The 22,843-nt window shown below is 41.3% G+C and overlaps 1 long non-coding RNA gene across 1 annotated transcript in view; it reads left to right on the forward strand.

Annotated features, from left to right (window-relative positions):
- Nucleotides 1-22,509, forward strand: part of LOC310673112 — a 131,614-nt gene extending 109,105 nt beyond the window's left edge. Inside the window, exon 3 of the long non-coding RNA XR_014508864.1 lies at nt 22,419-22,509. This is a non-coding gene — a long non-coding RNA (uncharacterized lncRNA). The remainder of the gene's footprint in view (nt 1-22,418) is intronic.
- The last annotated feature ends 334 nt before the right edge of the window (nt 22,510-22,843 follow it).

Consider the following 22,843-nt stretch of genomic DNA (forward strand, 5'->3'; position numbering starts at 1 on the left):
AAGGGCACCAACTTTTTCCTCACTGTATTTGATTAGGGATTAATGAATCTGTGAATTTTAGTTTCTCTCAGTTTCTTATTTTTCAAATCTTAAATTCAGTTGTTCACACTTCCACAGCAATCCACAGTTTTATTCATGCACCAGCATATTGGCATGAATTTATCCATAGGTGTGTATATGAAGCAGCAAAAATTTAGAAGGTTAGCTGTGTTGGGGGGGGGAGAGAGAATTAGATAAGTTCTCATTAAAATGCAAAAAAATCCCCAACTATTTTATCCCCATACCTTCTGTGGTTACTGCATTTGAGTCTTTTTACTTTGATAAGGTTTTCCAGGGATGTTTTTGTAACATCCTCTTCTCACAACTACTGTGCCTATCATTTGTTATTTCCAAATGTTCAAGTTCAGTGAAAGTTTGACTAGATGCTGAAGATGCTCACAAATGCCTCTAATAGATCTTGCAAGCTGCAGTCTACCGCTACAGTCTGTACAGTGCACTGCACGTAGTGTTTGCACCATGTCATGTTTCAGCTGCAGGGTACAATTTACTTCAAGGGGGGCTCGCAAGTCTCTTAATAGCATCACTCCACATTCAAAGTAATAACTGAAAAGACATGGAGTGCAATTCAAAAGGCCATCGCTGTGACTAAGTCTCACTTGTGATACTGTAAATACTGGAACATTTTCTGAATGTGTGAAATATTAGATCAGTGTTGGATAGAATATTCTATTAATTGAAATTACACGTCCTTATATTTGTCCAAGCCTGTTTAAAAATGCAAAACATTTTGTACCATCAAGGTTATTCTGGGAGAGTTTCTGTGCACATTAAATTGAGGTTAAAATGGTTGGTAAGTGCAGGGTTATATAGTAATTGCACCACTGTTCCTGAAACCACAGATTGCATACATTTGCCAAGTCTTCAGAGAGATTTTTTAGTACAAATGAGAATTCATATGCATTCTCGCCTTAAATTAGAGCTATCTGAAGAAATGTAATAGCATTAGCATTTAGGACACTGGTGATAAAATCAACCACTGGTAGCAAATAATTATTACTGAACACCATGCCACTGTTGTCTTCACACAAGATTTGGCTTATCACCAGCTCCGCCCCAAACACATATATGAGCCCTCTCTTGCCAAGTCTAAGATAAAGCTCATGGGGAAGAAGTAATGAAAATGCTAGCCTACTGACTCTTTTGTCCTCTCATTATCAAAGGAGGAAGGATGGATTGAGAAGTTTGTGAAGGACAAACCAGTTATAAAATTCTACCATGGTATGCTAGCAGTTGCAGTCCATGTGAAGCAATCATAAATCACATTTTCTGCTGCCAGGTCTGATCTGACAGGAACAGAAGAACAAAGTGGCTGCAATCTCCTGTTTGGGAGCAGGCATGTTTGCACATTCATGCTAAGCCATGATTTGGTGTAGAGTTGTGTGTGAATGTGGCTGTGGAATCCAACAAGTCAACTTCCTCTGTGGAGGCAGGAAACAGAAGTAAAAGATAAACATACTCACATACACAAAATCACCTGCATAAAACTTTCAGGGGGAGGGGAATCACCCAAAGATTATTTTCTTTATGAAGAGAGCAAATGTTTGCAAATTTCCCCCCTCTGCTTCAATTCATCTTTACATACATGGCACAGACATATGTATTTGTCTTGAAACTTTGGTTGCTTTTTAAAAAAAAAAAAATATAGGGGGGGATGCTATGATTTTTCCAAGCATACATTAACAAAAGAAGAAAGGGGGGGGGGAGCAAACAGTCTATTACCAATACTTACTACAATTACAATTTTTATTGTGACAAGTGAAGTTTAACAAAAACATAGTTTAGCAAAGAAGAGAAAAAGAAGATTATATCACAATTCAGACTGCTGGGTTTCATAACAGTAAGAATTTCTAGATTTTATCTGATGTCTTATCATTTTACTGCTATTAATTCAAGTTAAATTACCTTTTAATACTGCTGCTCAAGCATTACAATATCGAGATTCACCACTGCAATATTTTATAAATTCAAACTGTTGAAACTTTGTTGATTACTGCTGCTGATCTAGCATAGCTGATCCATAGGCAGGTGGTAATACTATTTTAAATGTGCGGTTATATCCTGCCCTTTATGCTGCATACCCCTATCAACCACAATGTGCTAGCATTTGCCATGGCACCTCATAAACAAAGGGAGAAAGTGCCCATGGCTGAATATAGATTTGTCTGCCTTATAGAGCAGCTATTCCCCATGTCTTTGTCATTGTTTCCATTCTGCTGAATTAAAAAGCAGAAGAGGATGGTGCTTTCAAGAAATGAAGAAGGAAGAGAGTGCGGTATCCACAGGCAGAGTCTGGCTCCGTGTAACTCACTGTGAGCATCTTAATTGACGGGCAAGCATGCCAAAGTTTCACAAGCACTAATTTGTTATGAAGCACGGGGTTTCACTTCCTTCAAATTAGAGATAATTGGAAAACATCATCTAGGAATCACATACTATTTACAGCCAGTAGCACCACAAATTAATGGACATGTTCAACTTTACCTTGTGAACGATTCTTGAATTATCATGAACTGAATGCTTAGAGAAGAACACCCAAATGCCATGGCTCCAATCCAAGGACTTTTATGCACCTAAAGCTGCAATACTATACACACTGATCTGGACTGAAGTACCATTGAACAGAACAAGATTTACTCCCAGGGAAACAAGCCCTAGATTGCACTGTTTACCATCTTGAAATACACAGGGCCACTTAGTTGCAGCTAACTTCCTCCCCCGACCTCTCCCCATAGTCATTTCCCCCTCCCCATAACAGAAATGAAGCGTAACCCCACGATGCATTTGGACTGCAGTCCTTTATACACTTACTTGAGTGTAAGTCCCTTTGAGATTTACATGGCTTACTTCTGTATAGAAACAGACAGAATTGCTCCATTAGTCATCTTCAATGCACCAGACTCAATTATTTCTCCTGTAGGGCAAGTCAGTGGATTAATCACCACCTGCCTCCCAGTTTAAAAAACACAAGGGCTTATATTCTCCCTCTTGCCACCTTTATGTAGCTTTAATTGAATCAGCAAGTAGGCCACATCCACACCATACAACTTCGATACTACTTTTAACAGCCACAGTTTCCCCCAAATAATTATGGCAGCTGTAATTTGTTAAGGGTTCTGTGAGTTGTTAGGAGACCCCCTAGTCCCCTTGCAAAGCAGTTTAACAATAAAGCCCTCTTTACAGCGAACTCTGGGAATTATAGCCATGGAATGGAAACAGGGGTTTCCTAACAACTCTCAGGACCCTTAACAAACTACAGCTCCCAGAATTCTTTGGGTGGAGCTGTGGCTGTTAAAGTGGCATTACAGTGGTACCTCAGGTTAAGTACTTAATTTGTTATGGAGGTCCGTTCTTAACCTGAAACTTCTTAACCTGAAGCACCACTTTAGCTAATGGGGCCTCCTGTTGCCGCTGCGCCACCGGAGCCCGATTTCTGTTCTTATCCTGAAGCAGAGTTCTTAACCTGAAGCACTATTTCTGGGTTAGTGGAGTCTGTAACCTGAAGCGTATGTAACCTGAAGCGTATGTAACCTGAAGCGTATGTAACCTGATGTTCCACTGTATAGTGTTTAAATGCATGGTGTGAATGTGGCCTTAGATTCCATACACTATACAAATTCCCATTTGCGGTTCCATCTTAACCCAGCCTCCTATCCCTACTGATATAACATGAAGTTTTATCATTAACCACAAGATAAGCAGGAAGTAAGAACATGGGCTGAACTTGAAAGCAATAAAGTTAATTGAAATTGCCAGGATATTTGTTGAAAGAGACTGAGTTGCAATCGGGGGAACCTGGTCGTTCGGATGAGGACTGATGCATAACATAACATTGTATGGTGGTATATTCAAGTGCTGTATGGAATAATCGAGGCAGCACTTAGATTCCACAGTAGACAATCAGTTTTTTTGTGGTGTATCCCCTGCCCTGCATATATCCCTACAAAGACAACAATTTAAAAAATTGGGATCTAAATTCAAAGCACAGCCTAGAGTTGTTAATAGATTTCCACCCTCTTTTTCTCTAGCTTCTTTCCAGTGCATGTGTTCAGCTTGCAAGGAAGGGCAGTCAAAAATGAAATGAGATTTTTGCCACTATTCTCACCCTGCTAATTTGTTTTGAAATACAAAAGCCACATACATATGGGATGCTTAATATATAACAATGAAAAATAAATGACATACATTTTTCATAATGTTTTGGGAACCAGCATAATACCTAGCAGGGCCAACATTTATTTAAAGGAATAAATCTGTGGAGACCCACTAGCAGATTATATCATCAAACAGAACAAGTTTAGACATAAAATAAAAAATGTAATTTAAAATCAAATAATGTGGCCATTATTTTAGAAATGGGAAGCAAACAAATATAAGGTCCAGAGGATAAATGGCTGAACTGAAATGAATTTGTTCAAGGTAAACAGACTAGATATGTAATAGTATGTATATGATTGACTGGGTGTACCAGTGAAGAAAAAATGAATATTGGCTTTAGCCGTTATCAGGAGCTCCTATTTCTGCGTCTGGGATCATCTCACATTCCTGATACAATCCCTGTCCCCCAAAACCTGAAGTTTTCACATGTAGATAGATAGAATCAGAAGACCCTGTTTAACAAACCGTGCATTAGAAACATTAATGCAAACTAATGTAATACAAAGCATTTTAAGAGTCAGTGTGTTTAAACACTGGGAGACGGTACTTTTGTTTTACGAGCACACACAACAAAACAAAATGAAATCAGCATACAATTTATTTCCTACTTGGGTGAATGTTTATGCACAAGCTATTGTTTAACAGCACAGGCTGAAAGCCAGCCAGCTGCAATGTATTTTTCTCAGCAGTTGATTTCACTCCATGGATGTGTGCACAGCGCTTGATGCCTTTGGTGACAAATGTGTCTTACGCCCCACAGCCATGCATGGTCCCACTGTAATTGGCATATACGTTACCCAACATGGTTTAACAATTTCTTTGTTAAATACCTTTTTCTCTGTGCCGATGTCTCTAAATTGAAATCAATGAAGAGAAGCACAAGGGCACCATATGAGTTCTTATGCTTGCAACAAGATGCACCAGGCATTCCAAATGATGCTAGAAGTTTATAAAATGTTTCTAGCTTATTATAGGGGATGATAAAAAAATGTAGAAATATGAACCGCCAAAACCAAAATTCACAGTTCAATGGCAGTTATTTTACTTAGTGAGGATATTAGATTGTTTCACAATAATCTACATATTTCTCCTCACAAAGACAACAGCCAAGCCTTGGTCAAATAATCACACAATCAAACCAAACTGGCTGTCTCTCATTAGGTGTTTGTAGAGAACAGAAGCTATTAAGATCGTTGATGGTCGGTGAATACTTCAAGTCAATGGGATTTGGGTCACCTCCCACCGGCCTAATAGAAACACTTCTGTGAACTTGGCTGAAGAGCAATAGAGATTTCAGACATCTGACAAGAAACATCTTTAAATGTATTTCAAGTGTCTGCTGTTGATTTGGGAGGATGCTATTTCAGAAGGACAAGTGTAATGGGTATATGCCTATGGGGCTGTCCCTAATGGTCACTTGTCAAACACATTGAGGAGGGCATACCCTTAATGTAGTCTTTGCCCCAAGTGGGGAGAGTCCAAGACTGAAGGTCTGAAGGCAGGGGCGAGCAATGCACTTCCTTTTTGTTTTTCATGGTTGGACCATTTCTGGTGAAGTTTGGACTGGTAGCAACAATTCCCCACTGTAAGGTTGGTGGGCCCCTCCTCAGAGACTGATGGAATATGATGTACTCCTGCTCGCTCTGGAGGATTTTATAGTGAGAAAACTGATTATCCGTTCAAAGCTCTGGTCATACTACTCTGCATTTTCTTCTCCTCAGTCTGTGGTAACCAATGAATGTGGCACAACGAAAAACATGTAACATCCTGATGTCAGCCATATTGTGAAATGCTATTGGGGGGTGGGGTTGAGAATGACATGCATGTGTGCCATTTATTTATTTATTTGCACTAGCTGCGAATTTCTGGCGTTGTCTTCTCTTTAAAAGGAATGCCTTCAAATGTAGCTGATACAGTTTGTAGGAATTTGGAAGCGTTCCCAGGCACTAATCTTAGTGATGCTGTCAAAGTTTGATGATCCTGATTCTCATCATGACTTTGCTAAACCCACAATATTCTTAATGCATTTTGAGGCAATCTCCCAACATTCCTGGAAATTATATATTTTTTTCTGCATGCAAATGAAATGGAGAATATTGCAATTGTTTTGTAGTAGGCACACTACTGTGTTGAGCACAGGTTGGCAACATGGTCATTCACTGCTGAAACTTAACCGACTCTAAAATGTACATATATTTAATGGCTGAGCCATAGGCAGCTATCATTAGTCCCCAGCTACATCAGTACCCTTGTGAGAAAGGGAGAGCAGGTGAACCAGAGTGCCCCCCCCCCCGGTTTATCCTCCTGCCCCATGAACCTTTCACTGTCAGCTGGTGAAAGCATTTTTTCTCCCAGACCACCTCTGCCAAACAGCCTGAAACTCTATTAGGTATTCAATAATATATCTGGGTAATGTGCAGTTTGACTTTTAGACATGGGGGTGAGTGAAGTAATAGGTCTGATGAACCAAAGTCAAAAGCTTGCTAAAAGTATAAGAAATTGTTCTTAGGACAAAAAATGTTTTAAGATAGAACTATAGTTGCATGCAAACAAACCCACAGAATCAATAGAGTAGAGAAAATAAAACACATCACTGAACTGTTTCTTAGCAGCTACAATTCTACTTAAGCAAAGGTCTTACAGTTAGAATTCTTGAAATATTACTGTAGGTTGCAGCTCCCTCCAGCTAGCAATATTCCAGTGTCAACATGTTCTTCTGTGTTTTTTTACCCTGAGATCCACACCATCTAAAAGTCATCCCAAGTAATAGGCTAATTATACCCTCTAGCTACCTTTGATCATAACAAGTTCTCACTCCTGTCATCAACCATGTTGTAGCATTCTGCACTGGTCTTTCTCTGGCTTGATTCAGAGCCCAAAACCTCCCAGAATACCAAGCAGCCACTCTGGCTCCACTATGCCAGGAAGGATGCTTGGGAGCAATCATGTCAACTGCTCATTTCATCTCCATAGCCAGACCAGAGCAATGGGTGTGTGTATGTGTGTCATTGTCAGCAGCAGTACATCAAGGCAACTGTTTTGTTTGGCTCTCAGTTCTGAATTTCTGAAGAAGGCACAGAAAAGGCAATATTTGGATTGGCCATGGTGATTTTAAAAGGCATGGATGTGAAGAAATCACAGTATAAATGAGCACAGATACTGAGACTCCCTGCTTTTGCAACCTTAATGTGAATATTCCGAACGGTGAGCTCTGCACGCCTTGAATGAAATAAGAGGGGAAAGTGGGAAGCAGAAATAAAGATCATAGAGTTCATACCTAAATGATGATCTGATTCATGGTCACATTTACGTGTTCCAGAAGAAGCTGAAAATATACATCCCCTCTATATGTTGGTGCTTGGTTTCATGAATTCTAAACAAAGATGCCTGTGTTGATGGCAAAGCTGCTTGATTTTGCTTTCTGTCTGACTTAAATGTAGGCAAAATGTAAAATATTTGATACTAAGTCTGACTACACTTTAAAGAGCTGATTCTACTAGTTGAACTAATACTATATATATATATATATATATATATATATATATATATATATATGGTGCTGACTAGATTGACTTGACTGATCATAACAAACTGAATTGTATTTTTGTAAGGCTCTTCAAGAGGCAGCCAAATAAATAGCTTTTTCCCTGCTGCATGGTTTGCTGTTTGCTTAAGCAAAAATCCAATTTCTAGAGAAGACTCCACGAGGGCTAAATTCCCTGCCATTTACAAGTGTCCCATTAGAGTAGCTTTCTATATGGAAATAACATTCCAAGACAAGGAGAGAAACACTAGGTCTGGGGTCCACTGTTCCTGATGTATTTTATTATTTCTTTTCCATTTGAAGAGTAGAGCTGTGTTCCCATGAGAAAGACACAAAAAAGGGGAGGGAGTAATGTTTGAATACAAATGTCTCAAGGAACTGAAGCATCTTTAAAAGTAAAATCTCTTTCTTGGTATGCATCAAGGACAAGGAGAAAACTGACAGCTTCAGACTCAAGCTGCCTCCTGTTAAAAGCTTTTTAAATTAGGGATTCAATGTAAAACTCCTGCTGGAAAAGCATACATGAGAGGTGCCGAGATCTGGACTTGATTACTGGTGCTTTCGTAGATGTAGTGCAATCATTTATTTGAAAACAAGTCCTTTAAAAATAAAATGTTGTGATGGTATGGCAGTTAGATGTTCATGGTTTAGCAGCAAAAAAGACACATACGTATGAGTTACCAATGTTATCGTGTGCCAAAAGCAAGTTAAATAACAACAGCTTCCCTTGAAAAAGCATGGATGTGCATTTAATTTAGAGCTAAGACAAGATGTATGTAACATCCAGTGTCTTCCATCATTGCATAATTAATACTGAAGAAACATGTTTTCACAAGTCTGTTGTGACTTTTTTTTAACAATGCTGTCTGCTTAACACCGCAAGTCGCACTTAATTGGATGTGCTTTTTTAAAAACATGTAATTCTTTTTTCTATCTTTTCTTCTTTTCTTTTCTGGTGAAGGAGTAATTCTACAGGCTTCTGGGAGCAATTAAAAGAAGGAGGAGGGGGAAAAAAGTTCACAGCCCAAAGGCATCCCCTAGCCTAGAATTCTTAAATGGCATGTCCTTGCCAAACAGCCACCTGTGACAGAGGAAGTGGGCAAATGGGTCCTGTTACTTAAACATGCAGCAGCATCCCCCCAGCTTCATTTTTCTTACAATGGATTTCTGGGCTAAGGATATTCATTCATTCAAAAAACAAAAAACGCAGCTTCAAAACCATTGCACCATCAAGTGCATGAAGCCAAATTCATGGGCAGAGAAATCCAAAATGCTGGAGGGAGGAGGGTTCCCATATTTCAAGAGTTAAAATCTGGACAGAAAAAGTTGTTGAGTTTTTTTAGGGCAATCATACAATAACTCCTCCACTGCCGCCAAGGCAGAACCACCCACACCAGAGCCAGAACCATCCGTGCACGGACACACACACACACAAACCCAACAACCCCAAATCCAGGACATTTGCTTTAAAATGTAAAATTTCACACACACACCCAGATGGGTATGTAGGACCCCCCAAAGAGGACATGTTCGGGAATTCCCAGATGTATGGCAACCCTAATACCCAAGGCAGATGGACTACCTTTCCCCTCTTTTATTTTCAGTTCCACATACAAGTATTCTCTCTCTCTTAAACCCCTTTCCCCTCCCGTAGACACCGGGGGTGGGGGACTAATTAAGCCAATTCCAGGACTGGCAATGTTTCTTCCTCATTCAGGAGAAATATTAGGATAATGGATGGGATGTAGATCCTTCCTCTGTCCACCTGCCCCCACAGTCTCACTGGGAAGGCATCCAAAGACAGATCTCCCTCTCTGAGGGCAGATCTCTTTCACAACTCTCTGAAAGGGAGATCTAACAGATCCTATAGTCCATCAGATGCCAGCCTCAGATGCTGAGTGATTTCTAGGAAGTACTAAGGATGACTGAGCTGAAACTTAACATTGTGTTTAAGACTGCTTTGAATGCCTTCACCTACATTTTGGCATTGCAAAATACTGGAACATGGCATCTCTCTTGATGCTCCCCATTATGTACCAGATCCAAGCAGCCTCTCCTGAATTCAGTGGTGCATCTCAAATGTTGCAAAGTGGCCTCCTTTATTCTCTTATTCACCACCCATTCTCGCAACCATGTCAGCCAATTACACCCTGAGATGATCCTTACTTGATGTGTATCCATAAATGGTAGGTTCCTGAGTTTAGATTTATTTCATTAAAATAATTATATCCTACCCTTTGTCCCAAAGCTGCCCAAGGTGGCAAACATCAGAAAGATAAAACAATGCAAATTAAAATAATATAAAACATTTCAAAACAATTCATATAGATGTAGAACACAAGGAAGCATTTAAACATGTCCTCACAGTTGCTAATTTCAAAGTTGCTGTGACCAGTATCTTTAAGCCATCAAAAGTGTAGGAATACAGAAATGTTCTTAAATTTCTTCGGAAAACAATGACAAAGACAGGCACATCCCGCGGGGGGGCGGGGCTGGTTCCACAAATGTGCAATACCACTGAAAAGGCCCAGTCATGAGTCAACACTACCTGGGTAGCAGCCACCTCCAACAGGGCAACAGGGACTATGGTGTCTTTAGGATATATTGTTTCGTTTACATATATTTACACCCTGAGAACAGAATGGAAGGACTCATAATATTAACACTTCAGGATATTGCTTTCTTATTAGGTGTTGGGTTGTTTTGTTTTGTTTTGTAAGCCCACAAAAGCTAAAGCTTTGGATCCAGCACACCAAGAAGGCAAGCCCTCTCTCCACAGGTTCCAGTTTACCCAAAAACCACACACTTAAAAAAACTCAGCCTATTGTTCTCTTTCCTAGGGTGACAAGGCCAGTTCAGCAGGTTCTTCTTTGAGATTCTAATACAGAATCACAGGTCTGGAAGGGATTCCTATCCAGACCAACTCACCAATCCCGTAGCTATATGGTAATGATGAAATAAGGCATGGAGTGTAAGGGCAAACCACACCAGCCCTCCTAATGTTTAAAGGAAGAGTTCCAATAGATGATTTAGTGTTCGTGACCCCATGGACCAGAGCACACCAGGCAGTTCTGTTTTCCGCTGCCTCCCGCAGTTTGGTCAAACTCATGCTGGTAGCTTTGAGAACACTATCCAACCATCTCGTCCTCTGTCGTCCCCTTCTCCTTGTGCCCTCCATTTTTAGCTATCTCCAATAACCAGTGGTCTTTTTCTAGAAAAAGAGGTGCTGGAATTCACCTCCTTTGTTCTCTTATACAGTGGTACTTCGGGTTACATACGCTTCAGGTTACAGACTCCGCTAACCCAGAAATAGTACCTTGGGTTAAGAACTTTGCTTCAGGATGAGAACATAAATTGTGCTCTGGCGGCATGGCGGAAGCAGGAGGCCCCATTAGCTAAAGTGGTGCTTCAGGTTAAGAACGGACCTCCAGAACGAATTAAGTTCTTAACTTGAGGTACCACTGTAATGGCAATGGTGCCCACCTGAGAGGCACCGGAACTGATTTCCAGTGAGTTCCGGATGAAAACAAGCCCTGCCACTAACCCACAAGCTTAGGCAAACTAAAGTTTTTCAAAACTTAGAATTCTTGAAGCAGATTATTTTAAAATAGCATTTGGATATGTCATATGCCACTTAGTGGCATATCCTGAAACTTATGCTTAAGGCAGTAATAATAAATAAAGCAGTGTGTTCACCTCATTCCAAATACTTCATTTTTTCAGAATTTTATAGTCAAAAGTTTAAACCTATTTTAAGAACCCCTTGCAAATAGCCCTTTTCATGATGACTTTTTGGAAAGGATTAACAACGTTTTAAATATAGCTCAGATATGCACAATGTTTCAAGAACTGTCATTAAAACACAAGCGAGTGTTATCCAAACGATATCAAATCAACCACCATGCCCTTATTACTGAACTTTCTTGGCAAGTATTATGAATTGGCTTCAGGTTGCTGCATACATACCCCATCTGTACTGCTTCTGCTCAATAACGCATTCAAACTGCCTGTGAGTATTATGAGATTTAATATCAGCTTGCTGCAGTTAAAGCAATAAGTAAGCTAACTTCTTTACAGTTAAATCTGGGCAGCAGTGACTTCCTAGTTATTAACCACCCAGTGCTATAAATTCAGCCTGAGCTATATATTAACTCACAGCTCCAGAAACAAGGAAGGAGTTCTTAGCACACTTGTTTCTGTCAAGTCCAATGCTAGTGATTTTCTCAGAAGCAAAATGGATAGACAACAACAATGTAGTGTGTAGCGTTCTTAGCTTACGCAATGGTATGAAACTGAAACAAACAGAATCATGTAGTTGCCAAAATGCTCTTTAAAATATAAAAGGTATATAAAGTAATTGTGTGTGTGTGTCCATTACTATTGCTTAGATGACAGCAAGACTTCTGTTAGCAGATCAACGAGGGAAGAGCAATTTCCAACCTTCCCCTCTGCAGTCTTCCATACCCATAGCTGTCAACTTTCAGATTTGAAAATAAGGGATCAGCAGCCTCGAAAATAAGGGATCAGCAGCTTCACTTGTCCCAGGGTCAGTCTACGGCACGGGTGTCAAACACAAGGCCCGCGGGCCGAATCCGGCCCGCCAGACCTCGTCATGTGGCCCGTGTAGTCTGGTCTATATATATATCTGTGAGGGAAGCTTGGGCTGCGGTGCGCGCGCAGGGCGCCTCGGGTCCCTTCTGCGCAGGGGCAGGCGCAGGCCTCCCCCTCCTCCAGCTACCTAGCTGAGACTTATTTGACACGGCGAGGGCGGGGTTGGATATGGGAGGCCGCTGCTGCTGCTCGCAACTTCTTTTCGGGCTCGCCGGGGTGAAATAAGTCCTGGCGGGAGTGCAGCGCGCCTGCGCGAGGTGGAACGCGGAGAAGGGCAGAGCCGGCTTCGCGTGCGTTGGAGAGAGGGAGACCGAGAGCGCGCTTGTGTTTCGGGAGCGCGCCCTGTGAATACTCGGGGCGGCGTGCTTTTGCTTTGCTTTTCTTTATTTATTTCTTTAGGCGCGTTTCCGCGCTGCCCAATGAACAGCATCCTCCGCCTCTGGGGATTCGTGATTCAAAAGCAAATTCGATACGCAAGTGCATGTTTTGTAAATAACGTCAGGCGCGGCTTCCGCAGGGTGTGCGTTGCAAAAATTTATATATGGGGGGAAAGCTGATAAGGAATTGGTTTATTTTTTAGGGTATTTACACATCATGCAATTTTTCCCTCAATGTTATTACAGGGTCCGGCCATCAGTTCCCACCCTCCTCAAAGGTTTAGGGTAGGTAGCAAAGGGGGGGAAATCCAAACAAATGCTCGATTAAAAATTGGGGAATGAGAAAAATTAAAACCTGCACATCTTGTGTAACTTAAACACCAAGCCAAGCAGGAAACAATTTTTATGTTCATATATGTATTCAAATGAAATCAAGGTGTAGTGTTCCATGAGCCAGAAGCTTTGCATTACTTAATCCAGCTGTTAAAGGTGTCATGGGCTTTGAAGACACTCGAACTCGAACCAGCCCTTTGAGGGTGACCAAACTGCTGATGCGGCCCCCGGTGAATTTGAGTTTGACACCCCTGGTCTACGGGATATCTAACAATCCGGGATAGCAGTGGGAAGCAGCGGGAAACGGCACTGGAATAAGGGAATTTCCCACAAAAAAAGGGAAGGTTGACAGCTATGTCCATACCTGCCTCCTCCATCTTCTCAGAAGTGTTCCCCAACCCTCTGAAGCAGATTTGGAGAGGGTGTGAGGAGCTGTAAGGAGAAAAGGTACAGGTGGAAATTACTTCCCTCTTCATTCCACTGATGTTACACCCCTGGATACAACCGTTTTTCATCAGAATTAGAAAGAAAAGAAAAGAAAAGAAAAGAAAAGAAAAGAAAAGAAAAGAAAAGAAAAGAAAAAAGCCATTCATGAAAGCAATCAAGACTAAGGGCTCACCCAGACTTCTGCTTGCCCCATGTCTAGAAAGCACAGTTTTCTACTTCTCCCACCCCTTCCCCCAGGAAAACTTGCTATGTAGTGCTGAAGCAGAGCAAACTTCAATCCACGGAAAATCCAATTGACATTTGCTCAGTGGAGGCTCATGGGAGCAAATGAGTCCCGTGAATGCAGCAGAACTCAGATTCCCATAAGCAGTCTCTAGAGCAGAGCACAGATATAAGTGAGGGTGTGCCCAAGAGGAAATAAATGGTTTTGGGTTACAACAATCATAATATTGTGATACAATAATATTTACATACTGATTCACGTATACTGGCCATGCTTTAGCATCACTTCTACGTGACACTGCCAGATGCTTCCCCCTCCCCTCAAAATTAGAGGTAATTCCAAAAGCAGGTTGCAATGCGACTCCCCACTGAGTGTGTCTGTTTTCTCTGAATAGGGACCATAATCTGTGCATACAAAGGCATCTAAGCACACTGTGATATTGTAGTAGATAAACTGCACAGCAGGTTGCTATACACCACATAAAAATCCTAAGTCCTCATTTCTGCAGTATGGGTGATACGGCAAGTTCTGTATTTGACCACAAATCTCCTTCATTTTTGCCAGTATATGTGGAATTGGAGAGGATCAATAAAGGGAAAATCTCTCCACCCAGTTTTTTGACACCTGCCCTCAAGGTTACCGTTGACAAAATCCCACTGAGTGTAGGCAAAGCCTTGAGACCAACAATTGGTAAATGCTTTGGGATGCATAGCATGCTGCCAGTGCATCTATCCAACCGTGTAGAAAATCCACAGGATATAAAAGAAAGCCAGCTAGGTGCACGCTGGCCTGCTATTTTAAAACAGGTCCGCAGTACTTTTCTCACACAGTGCAGTTTGTCATTGAACTATAAATTGCCTTTTCCTCAGTCACTCTCCAATATTTTATATATATTGTAAGAAGGCGTAATAATTTATACAGGAGAAGCAAGGAACCAGGTGGTAATGTGGAGCCTGTTTCACTTTAACCAAAATGTGAGTATATAATATTTTCAAAGGCCCCAACCACTAATTTTTAATCTGTCCCGTCCCCCTCCAGCTGTTGACTGGAAGATTTTCACAACTGTGGATTGATAGAATTGCTTCAGACATCACGTTTTTATAAGGCTGATGCTCAAAAGCATTTAACAAAGTGTAAGGTGTGCAAGAACGCACATATATGTCAACATTCAGTTTCCGCATTTGTGTGAAACCCAAAGAAATGAAAAGATCTATATGTTTCTGAATTCTTTACTTGCTTAATAAAGTAAAAAAAGGGGGGGCAAGAGATGTCAATGCACATCATATTTTAAATAAGATTCCAATTTCTTGCTATGATTAATGTGGATCCGATGGAACTTTTTTAAAAACAGCTTTACCAAGCTGTTTATGGTCTGGCATGCTGCCACAGAGTGATCTATAACCCCACACCTCACTATTATGCAAATATCCATTTGGCAAGGAGACCTGAGACTTCAGAATTTCTCTAAGGACAATCATATCTTTCAAACTCCTTAAACCAAATTATATTTGACATTTAATTTTAACCCACTTATCCTGAAAAATAACTTTTAAAACCCCTCCTGTGTAAAGCTGTTAATACAGCAAGTACATTTTATTTTAATTCTCTCTCCCCCACCACACCGCCATTTTGCTTTCTGCAGTTGCTGTCAGTGAAGTTAATTCAGTGGTGAAAAGTATATCTTTTTATTGTATTATTGAGAACATTTAAGTTAAATGTTAATTCTATATAAAGTAAGTCAAAATGTAAAAACACAGGAAAATTCAAGTTCAGGTTTATTTTAAAATCAAAATATGCCTGAAAAGAGCGTATCATATGCCTTCAAATATGTTGTATGGAAAAGTAGTGCTTCCAAAAAGGTTGATTTTAAAACCTCGAGTATAGATGCTGGTCACTGAAAGCAGGAAAGGTCAATTTATAAAGTATTATTTTATTAAAGGAACAAAGGGTGCTGTAACAATTCTAGAGAACATAGGATGTGACCAGCTCCAGCTTCTCTCATTTCACCATAAGGTCACCCAAATTCTCTCTTCTACACAGAGGTTAAATTATAGAACCTCCATCTTCCTTTGTTGGTGCTTAACCTACTTGGTTCATGCTTATTTACAAGAATCCCTGAAGCACTTTTAAGATACAGGGTAGACCTACTTGGCCAATTCTATCCCTCAGAGAAGTACAATCATGTGATGGGAAGAGATGATGTTGCCCAGGCTTGCCATCTTCCATGACCTGGGTGGGGTAGATCTCAAGTGGGGAACCCACTCTACACATTAATGCTCCCCATGTGATTGAGATCCCGGCACAATCAGTATTCTAAATAAGGGGTGGGGAACCTCTTTTAGCCCGGACACCTTCTGGGGGTGCTGGAGGGTCCTGGCAAGCAAGAAGCATTATCAGAGGCCCAGGACAGATTCCAGCCAGGCAAAAACACGTGAGGTGTGAAGCAAGGGCCACTGACTTTGGTTGGTCACCGTCAAGGGGCCTGGTAGGAATTTTTTTGCACCTGGCAAATTGGCACCAGCCATTTGGTTTTTCGCCTACCTCATAGCAAATCATCACAGCTTGCTCGGCATTGGTAAGGGTTTTGTTATGCAGATGAGTGGGGGGGGGGGAGGAAGCGCCATCACCTTCCCCCATATCAAAGGGTAGTCCGGTAAAGGATTCCGGGGGGCGTTGCCCTGTCCGAAGCCTATGGAGGTGTGGGCCTAAGGCACGCCCCCTGAGCAGTGACCCCGGGGGATCTCCTAGTTGAAGTGCCTCAGCAGGACTCCCCCTACTGGTGGTTAACCCTTGCCGGTCTTCTAGCAATCAGGCTGAAACCGGTTAGTCAATAGGACCAATGCCTAAGCCAATACCGCTCAATTCCTGTAATCAATAAAGTTGTGGTCTAATTTTGCCCATTAACCTAAAATACTGGTGTCCTGTGTCTTTATTTCCATGAGGGAGGCGGGAACTCGCCACGCAAAGAGTTCCAAGGGGCAGATAAAGAAGCATTTTGGCTCTGGGCCTGATGCTCCCCATCCCTGTTGTAAATCATATGGGGAGTCTACATGCACAGAAACAGGCCCCACATTTCAGGCCTTCTCCATTTGATGCATGGAAGGCAGCAGGGCTGGACAATGGGGTTGCAAGAAAAGGAGGCACAGCCAGTGAATGTGGCCCTACTTGTCCTCCTCATAAGATGAAGGTGAGCACCTATACAAGGCTGCAGCTTAATGTCCTTGACACCAAAGAAAAGCAATGTGGTATTTTGCTTGATGTGGACCAGATTGTATTAGACTAAAAACCCTTTCCACCTGTCTGCAGTGCCATGTCTGCGGAGGTGACAAGAAGGCACCCCGTGGGGGCTCACAGTGGCACAAGCAGCCATTGTGCCGCTGCAGCTGCATGTGGAGGATCCTCCGTTCGTGAGCAGAGGATCCCGGCACCGTCCGTACAGCAATGGTGCGGCAGCACCCAAAAACTGCTATGTACAGAGCATGTGCGGCACTGCTACGTACAGTGCATGCGTTGTATGCAGCGACACCACACATGCGCCCTACATAGCGATGCCCAGGGTGTCACGAAGCCTTTGTTCGCCCCTGAGGACAAGGCTGGATTTATCTCTCTTTCCTCATGGGCTCCTGTTTACGTAATGAACAACTTTCCCTACCCTTGCTTTATCAATTAGAGCAGGACTGTGCTTCTGATTGCCCCATGTAACCAGTTTGGCCTGAGTCATTATTCTTAAGAACAATTAAAAGGCCCCATGTTTATGCCTAAGCAAGAAATCCTTTTGCTTCAAATATGAAAAACCCAAAGTGTGTGTGTGTGGGGGGGGGGGAAACACCACATACCATCATGCCACTTTGATATACATTGGTGTTAGTTATTATAAGGGTAAGAAATAAAACAAGCACAATGATTTACTTTTAAATGCATGGATTTAATAATCTTTGAATATATCAAGAGCATGCTTGTGAACCTTCATAAACACTGCCAACCTGCTGTTGAAACACTGCATATGCCTGCGCACTTGCATTTAATATGCTGCTTATGCAGGTATAAATGTGTTCAGGAAACAGAGACCTCTCCAGGCCCTGTAGGGAATAGCAGTGTTTGGTGTTATGTTTGCATCAGCTCTTATCGATCACATATATAAAACAGTCCTTCACCAGGTTCCCAGCAACAGCCCTGAGTACCTTGCACCTTATATAAACTTAAGATGGCAGGGCCAAGCCTAGTTTTGCAAAAACCTTTTGCAGCTGGAAGTGGATATAAAGCTTGCATTCAAGGGAAATGTCAAGATTTCAAATTAGCCTTCTTTTCAAGTCAGAAAAGAAAGCCAGAAAGAAAATAATTCATGTATTCATGATAACCTTTTCAGTAACCTATCATATCCACTTTAGCTCTTTATCTGAGTTGTTCCCTTTTTTGATAGATGCTTGTGACCCAGAATCAATCCACCCACCCACCCACCCATCCAACACTGAGTGATGTTGTGTCATGAACCTCAAATAGTGTAGGATATTTTGTAAGGATCACAGTGCCTTACAGGTATCAGCAAAGGCTTGGAAACAGTAGTCGAAAACCCTTAAGCAATCAAAGACTGTGGAGGGAAACGTTTGGTTTTCTACATTGATGTTTTTGCTGCTCTGCTTAAACCGAGGCAACGTGCTCACTTTGTAACTGCAATATTTTTGGTTAATTCTACTCCCGTCCTTGAGACACCTCGCAAACATACACTTCTAGTTATATTGTTATATACGCATTGCTTACAATGAGCATCTTCACAAGGATGCATCATTTTAAATAATATAATACTTTTGTTCAATCCACGTTAGACAATGCTATTGTAAGCTTCAGCTGGTAGAAGATGTTGCAGCCCAGCTTCTGTTAAATGTTAGTTATTGAGTAATCCATTTGCCACTGCTTTCGATCCATGGGTAACACTGGGGAGGGGGGAAAAGCACTAAGAATGCATTTTGAGGGGGCAATATTTGTCCTGAGATGATTTCTAAAAAATAATTGTGCTTTTCACATTGATGTCTGCTCTTCTAAACATGCTGGGATGTGTCCAAAAATGTCCCTAGAAACTGAGATCCACTAAGCCATGGTTCTTAACATGGGTCACACACCCCACAGGGGGGCAATTTGATTTTTAAGGGGGGGGGGCAATTCGAGAATGGGTTTATTAACAGTTAATGGCATTTAGCCTTCCTCCACGTGAATAGGAGTTCACTTTTTGAATAATTATTATTATATGTCACGGGGGGGGGGGGCGTGTCAGGATTTTAGAGATGCTTAGGTGGACATGGCCAAAAAAAGATTGGGAACCACTGCTGGAAGAAAAAGGGAGGGCAGGCAATTCTTGCCAATTGCCCCTGCAAAATCATCATACCACCTCCCACACTGTTCTAGTTAGTTACCAAACTTTCTGGAACTATCCTCCTGGAATTTTTTGGAAAGAAGATTTTTGTGTGTGGTAAAAGATTTTTGTGTGTGGTAACCTTGGATGCGTGGAACTATTTCCATAGCTGTTTTGGATTAAATGTGTGTCCCCCCCCACCCCATTTCACACTGATTTGATGACTGAAAAATGCTGCTAGCAGAAGCAATAGCAAACCAATTCCTAGTTCAAATATCTCTGTCCTGAACTTGCAGTAGATGGCTTTCATTAACTCAGTATTCACACTATCTCACTGTGCACAACTCATCCACCCTTGAGCTAAATTGCCAGGGCTGGTTGTTGTTAAGTATTATGAAAGGCAGAGGCTCTTTGGGTAGGTGGTTCCCATATACGTTCAGGAGATAGGCAAGTTACCCTTTATAGTTAAGGTCACACTCACTCTGAAGGAGCAGTTACGGAGATTGGGGTTACTCCTGAATACATCTCTGTCATGAGAGGCTCAAGTGTCCTAAAAATGCATTTTACTACCTCTGTCTGATTTGCCAGCTAGGGCCATTCCTGGACAGGGAGAGCCAGACCACTGTAGTCAATGTGCTGGTAGCCTTGAGGCTGGATTCCTGTAATGTTCTCAGTGAGAGGCTGTCCTTGGGCTTGGATTGGAAGCTCTGTTGGCCAGACTGCTGATGAGGGCACATGGCTGAGAACATCTGCACTGGCAGTCCATCCACTGTTGAGCCAGGTTCAGGTCCTTGTATTAATTTACAAAGACCTGAACAACTTAGGTCCCAGGTATCACCTGAATCTTTATATCCCAACTTGATCATCAAGATCGTCTACCAAAAACTTTAATGCTGCCAAGCTTATGCAGGCAATTAAGATCTTTCTGCAATAGATAGCTGATGATCTCCAATATTAATTGCCCCCCAAGGTTTTTGTTCTGTAAATGTGTGGTTGTAAACTGCTTTGCTTTTTTATGAAATGGTGATACCCAAACATTTTTATAAATAAAAGAAATATAAATGGCTATGATGAATGGGAAATACTTTGGAACTCTAATACTGTGGTACCTCGGGTTACAGACTTCAGGTTACAGACGCTTCAGGTTACAGACTCCGCTAACCCAGAAATAGTACCGTTAAGAACTTTGCTTCAGGATGAGAACAGAAATTGTGTGGCGGTGGCATGACGGCAGCAGGAGGCCCCATTAGCTAAACTGGTGCTTCAGGTTAAGAACAGTTTCAGGTTAAGAACGGCCCTCCGGAACAAATTAAGTTATTAACCCGAGGTACCACTGTATAGGAACATCACCTCTTCATCTCAAAAGCCTTATTGGTTTTGTTATCACTCCTTATGAATGCTTGCAAAATCCAGATGGCATAGGCTCCCATTCTGAAGCAAACAAATATTGTGTGTGTGTGTGTGTGAGAGAGAGAGAGAGAGAGAGAGAAATGAATGGCAGGTGGGAGCCTTTGTTCCCAGACAGACATGTAGACTGGGAGAGTATCCTAGCTCACAGGCAGGAAGGAAGGCTGGCTGCAGAAGTTAAAATCACACTTCTGAGTATGCTCAGAACTGTTGCGAACAATTTTGCATATGGATTGACCCACTGGATAGCATATAAAAACAAAAAAAGGAGTCAATGAATTAAAAAATACACAGGTGAAAGAAGAAGTGATGTGACTGGAATATGCTGTCCTGATGCTAATTTCAAATATTAAACTGCATGATAAGCCCATCATTAGAGCTAAGCAAATAATTCACAGTGAATAATTTATTCAACAAACTCTGCTTCTTTTTTTCCTGTATACACAATGTCCGTGAGTAGATTGCAATTTCCCTGAATTTATTCATGATTCACTTTTACGCAAATGCTTGTGAATCTGTTTTTTTAAACTCAAGGGCTGTCCATGAGCAAGTCTGAGTATTATGAATTGGAGTGTTGCCGGTTTTGAAGAGAGATACTAACTGGACTTATTTCTTCTAGTTTTCAGTTAAAGTAATTTGCATTTAAAAATACAAACTAAAGTTAGAAGCAACTAATTAGACTGGGAATCCTACTTAACTCAGGTGCTTCATTTAGGTTGCAGTACTTAATATTAGGGGCCCAAAATATAAGGGTTATTATTGTTTTATTTTTGTTTAGCTAATTCACCATCTCATAGAACCTCCTAGTGGTGCACCAATAAAACTGCTAGCACATTTACAAAGCTAAGCAGCATCTGGTAGAGTTTCAAATTAGATGGGAGACTACATGTAGAGATTCCTGGGTTGCTGCGGTTTGGATTAGATGACACTTGGGGTGCCTTTCAACTCTATGATTCTGTAAGTCTTACCAGTGTTTGAGCCTAAATTCTTACTTGTTTGGGAAGGCATGGGTAACTGTAATCTATGTAGAAAAATTGTTTTCTGGAACATTTACTACCTTCTGTCAGCTTCTAGAGAGAAATGAATCTTAGAATCCTAGAACTGTAGAGTGTGAAGGAACCCCCAAGTCCAACCTCTGGCAATTGGAATTGTCACACAAAAGCAATTACCAAGTCTGTTTCCTTATTCAGATCCACCTGAAGTCAAAGAACCTGGTAGAGATAGATAGCTCAGATGGTTAGAGTGTGGTGCTGATGACACCAAGGTTGCAGGTTCATTCCCCGTATGGAATAGCTGCATATTCTTGCACTGTAGAGGGTTGGACTAGATCAGCCTTTCTCAATCTGTGGATCCCAGATGTTGTTGAACTATAACTCCCATCAACCCTAGCTAGCAAGGCCAGAGCTCAGGGATGATGGGAGTTGTAGTCCAACAACATCTGGGGATCCACAGGTTGAGAACTGCTGGACTAGATGATCCTGAAGTCCCTTCTAACTCAGTTCTCTGATTCTCTGACTCAAATGTTCATCTAGCAAACCCAAGTTATATTAAGCAATAAGACAGCAATATGTCCTCCAACATTACTACTGTGTACATCTGGAATGATCCTTCTATTGGTTCTTTATATCTAAAGCTGGTAAACGGTGAGATGCGTAGGGATTCAGTGGAAATCTCTCTTTCTCTCTCTGTTGTAGCTCATGTATTTTACATGCCAAAGGCAAGTTTTAAAAGGAGGAGGTAGCAGGTACACCATCTGCCTGAGATCCTGGAGAGCAGATGGTAGAGTAGATGACACTGCTTTAGATGGACCAAAGATACAAGGCAGCTTCCTATATTAGTCTAAATGTCCTAGAAGGTGAATTGTGTGCTTTTTTTTTAAAAAAAAAGAGGGGGGGTCTGTCTTTTACATTTCAGCAGACTTTCATCAACAGAATGAGGAGGAAAGGCATTTTTCATATAATCAGTCTCATCCCTGAATCCCCATCACCCAATCCTCTACAGACTGTTGTAGGAACCTTCATAACACAGCAAGGGGGGTGGTACAAGGAGGGTGGGCAAATTGGTGAAAATAGCCTTGCTCCCTCTGCTGGATCAAGAAGCCTTCTATAGTGGACAAACAATATATCAGATATAATCCATTAAGCTCATCAAGGCTTTCTTTCTTTCTTTCTTTCTTTTGTCTGGTTTAAGAAATTACTTTCACAACTATTTTTAAAGTACCAAAAATTATAATGAAATTTGCTTCAAATGTTACAAATGTGGAATTACATCTTAGTCCCTAATGTGTGAAAAGATTCCAATTCTCTTCTTTAATTGATTTCTTCAAATATTTAATACTG

The sequence above is a fragment of the Podarcis tiliguerta genome (assembly GCF_965153285.1).
Source record: "Podarcis tiliguerta genome assembly, chromosome: 2".
NCBI lineage: Eukaryota > Metazoa > Chordata > Lepidosauria > Squamata > Lacertidae > Podarcis > Podarcis tiliguerta.